The sequence below is a fragment of the Callospermophilus lateralis genome, chromosome 3 (genome assembly GCF_048772815.1).
Source record: "Callospermophilus lateralis isolate mCalLat2 chromosome 3, mCalLat2.hap1, whole genome shotgun sequence".
Lineage (NCBI taxonomy): Eukaryota > Metazoa > Chordata > Mammalia > Rodentia > Sciuridae > Callospermophilus > Callospermophilus lateralis.
This window is the reverse complement of record NC_135307.1, coordinates 140,085,523-140,093,514: the sequence shown is the minus strand read 5'-3', so window position 1 is coordinate 140,093,514 and position 7,992 is coordinate 140,085,523. Positions and strand designations below refer to the sequence as shown.

The 7,992-nt window shown below is 34.9% G+C and overlaps 1 pseudogene; it reads left to right on the top strand.

The window, feature by feature from the left end:
• Window positions 1-1,574: 1,574 nt before the first annotated feature.
• On the top strand, window positions 1,575-7,367 carry LOC143394828 (stress-induced-phosphoprotein 1 pseudogene; annotated as a pseudogene).
• The last annotated feature ends 625 nt before the right edge of the window (window positions 7,368-7,992 follow it).

Genomic DNA, 7,992 nt, shown 5'->3' with positions numbered 1-7,992 from the left:
TATCCTCGGGTTAAAAACTCAAATTTGCATTGTAGAATTGAGTGAAACTGGCCAAGTTATTTACCCTTCTTTAACCTCAGTTTCCTCTTCTGCAAATCACTTGTTCTGCAAGATGCTGAGAAAGATTGGAAATAATACATATAAAGAATCCATCAGGAAATCATTAATGCAGGCTGAGTGTTGGGCACATGGTAGAAGCACAGTCTTGTGTCCTCTTGCCCTCTGAAGCCCCTTCCAGCCCTCACACCCTAAGCTGCTATGCATCAGACCCAAAGGAATGCTGTGTTGTCACCTCCCAGTGCAGTTTTAGAGGCTGCCATGAACTTTACTGGAACTGAAAGTTTAATGTGGAAAGTTTCACGAATAGTTGTTGGTTCAGGTAGAGAGCCTGGTGAATAGAAACATAACTATATTTCTAAATTTCACCAGCTTTTCTGCTAGGGCAAAGCAAAGGTTAGTCATTCATTCTGACTTGCACTTCTTTTTTTTTTTTTAATTTCTTGTGGGATGTAATTCCAACTAACAAATTATCATTCATTCTATTCTCTCCTTCCTGGTAGGCGAGGCACACCACCCAGCATTCTAAACCCAAAAGGAAAACATCTCTCCAAGTCTCTCCTTCCACCCAAACCAAAAAAAGATTCTCTTCCTTGGATTGGAAAAAACAAATTCCAAACAAATTCCAGTCTTAGTCACAAACTCTTACCAGGTTGGGAATGCAACTGGATTGTAGAACTAAGACCACTTCTACCAACACAGAACTGAAAAGGAGAAAGGAAACCAAGAAATCATGCTGTCCTTGTTATGCCTGTAAATGAGGAAACCCAGCTGGGAGATGTGCAGTGACACCAAGGCCCCACAGCTGGCTTAAGAATTTGAGTTCTAAACTCCTAGACCAGTGCTCTTTCCCTCTGCAAATTTGGGCTTTCTAAATAATCACCCGCCTTGTGAATGTGACCACAAAGACCAAATATTACCAAACATTTAGCACCTCCTCCCATTGCATGTTCTGGAAACTTGATAAACATAATCCTGACACAACTGCAGAAAAGAAGACAATTTTAAAAATGTAACAGGAGTTTAAATTACGTGTTAAGCTCTAGCAAGATGTTTACAATTTTTCAGTCATTTCCAAGGAGCCCATGAAGTTCATGGGGTTCTTGAAGAGATATCAATTACTAGAAAAGCTGAAGTATTCTTGAATATTCTATGAGGACAAGGAAATATTTCCCTTAAATTCACTGTGAACATTAAATTAAATAAGGACATTAGGTACATGTTAAGAAAATCTGAATTAAGCACGGACTTTAGTCAATAATAATGAATCCATCTGTACCTGTTAATTGTGAAAATGTGCCTTGCTAACGTAAGATTTTAATAATAAGAGAAACTGGGTATAATCTTCTTTATATTTTTTCTATAAATATGAAACTCTTCAAAAATAAAATTTATTTTTAAAAATAAAATAAAAACAAACAAAAAACAAAAAAGTCCCATGGGTCTTTCAGCACAATTCTAGATCATAGACTATTCACAATGGTGCTAAGTGAGAAAGAAACCTTTGGAGTGCCAAAATGAATGACAGTCCATGTGCACTTGACTGTGTACCTCAGGCTATCAATCAGGTAAATGCAAGTGACTTTCAGTATCTATTGTTACTCTAGATGCTCAAAATACCCCTCCTCCCACCGTAAGACTGTACATTGCTGTGAGCAAATAATAAGTAAAGCAAAGAGAATGTATTTCAACATGCCAAGAACTTTGTGCACACATTTCATCAATCTGCAGGATAACTCTCTGAGATAGATATTATCAATCCTGATGATTAAATTATGTTCAGAGAAGCTTATGAATTTTCTTAGAGTTTTTTAAATATAAGGAAATTTATTTGGGACTTGAACTTAGGTTTGTCTCCATCTCCAGATTATTTTCCTTATACATTTAATGTTCTTTCCCTTTCTTACTAGCGATGAACTTAAATACCCATTTCTGAAGATCTGGAAAAATACAAGGTAGCTATAATTGCTACTTTTTAATCATCATGTGTCATTAAGATCTTATAGGATGTGACATTTTTCTTAAATTTTCCTAATTTTTTGACTTGGACAGTTTTGAGAAGTACTAATGAGATGTTTTGTAGAATATTCCTTTTATGATTTGTCTAAATTTTCCTCATGATTATACTGGGTTTGTAGATTTTGTGAAAGAAGACACACAGGTAAAGTGTTATTTTTATCACATCATGTCAAGGTTACCTGCTGTCAATATCAATATCCTGTACTGCCATTCACATTGATCTCACTCACCTGGTTGAGGTGGTATTTGTTAGCTTTCTCCACTGAGAGATTACTCTTTTTTCCCCACTTTCTACATGGTATTCTTTGGGAAAAGCATGTGCAACCTATGGGCAGTTATGTTCCTTGTCCCTGAGAGCAGAATATCCAAAGTTATTTAGAATTCATCTACAGAGGAAATATATATATCATTACCCATTTATATATTTATGCAATCATTTACTTATATCAGTGGAGAGTCATGATGTTTTTATATTTTGGGATACAATCCTATACCACTTTATTTTATTGCTCAAATCATTCTGGCTTTTACCACAAGGAGCTCCTTCAGTTGCATGCTTTTTGTACGTACTCCAGCATTGTGAAGTTTGTTTTTTCATCATAAACTTCCTGACTTTCTGGTATTACTGGATACTCTAGACTTATCTTGTATATTTCAGCTCCAATACAAAAATATGGCATTTTTAGAAGAATTTCTGGTTTCTTTCATTGGAGAATTGCATTAGAAACCAAAATCTGGATACTACATGTATCGTACATGGTACATATATGAATATCCATAAGTATTTCTATAGGTAATCACCTATATCAGCATTAAGCTAAACATGGCTCCAACTTTAATTAATTATAACATGGTTCATTCCAGCATGCTCCCCTTACTTATCTGTAAACTCTCACTTGAACTATGAGAAACCTGGCTCCCACCATCCACCACCCATTAATTGTTTAATTCAATGAATACTTGTATCAAAATTATACATACTCCTCCCATGGAAAACAACTTTAATATGTTTGAGTACAGTTTTAGGTACAATTTATTTTGCCTTTGGTCTTACAACTTCACGCTTTTCCAGATTCATTTAGGTCCACACCTTTTCTCTCACCACTTTCCTAGATGCTCATCTCAGAGGTATTATTCATTAGACTTGTATTACAAATTCTTTGATAATTTTCTGCATTTCATTCTGGGATCCTAAATGATTTATTTTAAGTTGCATGTATAAAGTTCCACTCTTTATACTATAAATTTCTGTGGCTAGTGTGAAAAGTATGTACAATTTTACACCCCCCCCCTCCAAAAAAAAAAAAATCTCAGTACCACCTTGCTCCACTGATCCCTAGAAAACACTGAACTTGAAAATGATTTTTGGCCTGTTTGATCTACTAGTTACTGAAGTTTTGCCTTTTCTGGATTGCCATATAATTAAATTGCATAATATGTATAAACCTTTTATACTGGCTTCTTTCACTTAGCAACATGCATTTAAGTTTCCTTCATGTAGCTGCTTCAGGATTGAGAATTCATTTCTTTCATTGCATATTTTTATTTTACATATTTTTATCTTATGGATGTTCCTCAGTGTGTCTATCCATACACATATTAGAGACAAATTTTGATTGATTTCAGTTTGGCTAATTATAAATAATGATGCTAGATGTATTCATATGGGAGTTTCTGTGTGAGCATATGTTTTCAAATCAGTTGGGCAAATACCAAGGAGAAATGTGCTAAATTGTATGATACAGTGATGGTTAGCTGTATGGAAAGCTTCCAAATTATCTTCCAATACGACTTTGCATTTCCAGTAGCAATGAATAATATAGTTCCTTTTGCTTTGTACTTTCTACACCATTTGATTTTGTAAGTTCTTTGGATTTTTTTGACATTTTAAAAATAAGTATATAGTAATTGCCCTTTGTTATTTTAACTTGCAATTTTCTGGTGCTAAATTATGATTTGTGTTATTGATTTCAAATTGAATTTCAAACTCAGAGAATTTTGCAAAATTTTTGCTTTTAAAATAATCTTCAATGGTATTGATACCTGTAGTAGGTTCTAAGTGGTTAACAGTCCTTGTGAGTTTGAGAAGAATGTACATTCTGTTGTAAGATGGAATCTTCTATAGATGTCAATAATATGAAACAAATCAATAGTTCTGTTCAGGTTATCCATATCCTTGCTGATTTTTGGCCTGTTTGATCTATCAGTTACTACAAGAGGAGTGTTCAAATCTCCAATTATAATAGTGCATTTTCCATTTTTTCTCACAGTTCCTCAGCATTGCTTCCCATTTGTAAGGTTCTGATGTTTTTAGGATTATTTTGCATTCTTATAGAATTAGCCCCTTTATCATGATGTTATGTCCCTTCTTATCCCCAATACTTTTCTTGCCTCTGAATTTTGGATTTTTTTTTTTAATTAATATAGCTACTCTGGATTAGCAAGGTATATCATTAGCACGATATATTTTCCTCCATCCTTTTACCTTTAAACATATTATCAGTATTTTATAATTAAAAAGTTGGTTTCATGTAGTTGGATCTTGTTTTCTAATCCACTCTGAAAATCTAACTGGTATACTTAGGCCATTCATATATTAAAATATATTTGTATACTTGGAATAATATCTACCATGTTTATAAGTTTCTGTTAATGGTAGTCATTCTTTGATTGATTATCTTTCTGATTTGTATTTCTTTTTTCATCATATAAAAGCCTCAGGTATGACCAAGAAAGGCAGACAAGAATTATTTCATGCAGTTCCACATTTCACATAGTGCTTGTTAAAACACTAATGTTACTCTAGTGTCTGAGTATTGCATAAGAAATGGTAAACTAAGCTTGGTATGTGAAGAAATTAGTAACTAAATATCATTAATGTATTTTATGATAGGTTTCCCCAACAACATGTGACTTTTAAAAATATATAAACCAGTATGCTTTCTTTTTAAAATTTATTTTAATGCCAAGAACCATAGTTGGGCCTAATAATTTTATTCTTTGTATAATAATTGTATGTTCATAATGAAAGGCTTATCAATTTCTCCCAGACATGCATGATTTACTTCCTAAATTCTCTGAAGCAACAGATGTTATCAGTAATTTTCCACACACTTATTCATCACTGCAATTCTGATTCCATTTATAGGTTATTATCTTAGGATCAGTAAAGTGATCTATTAGGATGGCGAAGTCAAGTGGATATAATAAGTGCCATTATTAACTGAGTTGATTTGAAAAAATTACCAATTTGAAAATAGATTTATAGGGATTATGCCACCTTAAAAATGGGAAGAAATTGGAAAAAAAAAAAAAGAGAGACTCAGAGAAAAGTGGGACACCATTAAGCACACTAATGTGTATGTAAGGAGAGTTGCATAAGAGAGAGAAAAGAGAAAACAACTGAAAATGTCAAAATATGATGAAAAATATCCATCTACACATCAAAAAAGCTCAATAAACTCCAAGTGGGATAAATGTAAAGAGATTCACATTCAGACACATCATGATAAAAGTATTAGAAGTCAAAGACAGAGAGAAAATCTTGAAAACAGAAAGAGAAAAATGATTCACCACATACAAGGGAACTCAAATAAGATTAGCATATAAATTTCATTTAAAAACCAGAGGTCATAAGATCATGGGATAACACGTCCAACATATTGATGTAAATGAAAGGCTCCTAATTAAGAATATTATTTCCAGAAAAATAAGATTGTTTATAAACTAAGGCCAAAGGTGTTTTGGAAGAAATTAAAAAACTAAGAAAAAGCATTGATAACACACCTGTCCTGCAGCAGTAAAAGTGTTTTTTTGCTGAAAAAAAAAAAACAACTTTAAATTCACCAGTTATATTATCTGCTTGTTAATTATAAAAGATACTGTCATAGCACTTCTTTCTCCTTTTTCTTATCAGATTTAATTATCTTAAACAATGGTATAGAATTACATTTTTGTATCCATAACCTATAGAAGTGAAAAATATTAGACAATATAATAATGCAAAGGAGGCAGAAGAGAACAAATTTTTTAAAAATGCATCATATGGTAATTCAAGTTTCCTGGATAAAATGAGAGAATCAGAAATAGTCAAAAAATCATTAATGTAACAAACTCTATAAATACTTATTTCTTATTTTTCCTTTCCACAACTTCTTTAAAACTCATAAAATCATATAAAAAATAAATATTACATAGTAGGAGCAACTATAAAACAAGCTGTCAGATTTGTCCAAAAAACTGTAATGTCCCTGGATCATAACCACTCTTGGGGTTCGTATTGGGGTGGATCTGGGATGCAATGCACCTCTCACCTCATCCCCAAAAGGAGACCAAACCAAAGGCAATGGAAGATCTTCCACAGAATAAAAATAACTGAAAGTAAAAGAGTTAGGAAATGATGCCTACAAATAGAAAGACGGACACAGTTCTGAAGCATTATTGCAGAGACAAGGCACTGAACCCAGTCAGCATGGCATCCATTACCAATCAAGCAGCATCATACTTTGTAAAGGGTCACTATAAATACTGAGAGCTTTGTGAGAAACCCTTTGATGTAGGGAGAGAGAACCTAGAGGTCTATCAACAGATTGCCAAAGCATATGTGCAAATTGGCAACTTCTTCCTCAAAGAAGAAAAGTACAAGGATGCCGAGCATGTCTAGAAGTCTCTGGCAGAGCCCAGAAACCCAGATGTGCTCAAGGAAAAATAGCAGGCAGAGAAACTCCTGAAGGAGCAAGAGTTACATCAACCCCTCCCTGGCAGGAGAGGAGAAGAACAAGAACAATGAGTGTTTTAAGAAAGGGAATGATCTCCAGGCCATGAAGCAGCATACAGAAGCCATTAAATGAAATCCATGAGATGCCAAACTGTACAGCAATGGAGTTGCCTGTTGTACCAAACTTCTGGAGTTTCAGTGGGCACACAAGGACTCCTAGGCATATATCCAGCTGGAGTGAACCTTCATCAAGTGCTAACACAGAAATCAGCTGACCTAGAAGTCATGAAGGGCTACACAAACACCACGCACGTGCACCATATGGCGCTAGACCTGCACTCCAGCTGCGTGGAGGCTGCAGAGGGTTACTAGCATGAGGATGTGATACTTAGAGTGTGAAGTAACTGGCTGTGGTCAACCATGAGATGCAGCAACCTTGAGGGACCGAGCCATGCAGCTTGTTTTGGAGCAGGTACAGAAGGACCTCCAAGCACTCAGTGAACACTTAAAGAATCCTGTAATGGTGCAGAAGATCCAGAAGCTCATAGATATAAATCTGATCATAATCCCATGATGACTTGCTTATCTCCTCTTTCCTTCACCCTCACATGGAAAGAGAAGCTGGGATGGCAGGAAGTCGCATGGCGCAGAGAGAGGGGAGAGAAAGAACAGCTTACCTTTATATTTATGCATGCCTACATAGAGACAGACTTATGCAGCCAGTGCTTCAGGGCTTCTTAACACACACCTGGTCCCTCTAAATCTATCCTGGAGTTCCGTGTCTCCTTCCCCTCCCCTGCAGTTGCTACCTCAGCTGTTCCCCATAGTTGATTATTTTTATTGGGGGCAGTGGGCATATATGGGGAGAAGAGGGAATTCTTCACTATCTGGAGTCCTAGCTTTCTTCACAGTGTTAACTCCACTGCCCCCTTCTCCAATAAAACAAACCATTTGGGAGGAATATAACATATAAAATATAGCAATGCATGTATGAGTTTGTTTACCTACAGATATGATATGTGTAACAATATTGTTGTTTTTTTTCTATATTTTTTTTCCTTTTTTTATTGGTTGTTCAAAACATTACAAAGCTCTTGACATACCATATTTCATACATTAGATTCAAGTGGGTTATGAACTCCCATTTTTACCCCAAATACAGATTGCAGAATCACATCGGTTACACATCCACATTTTTA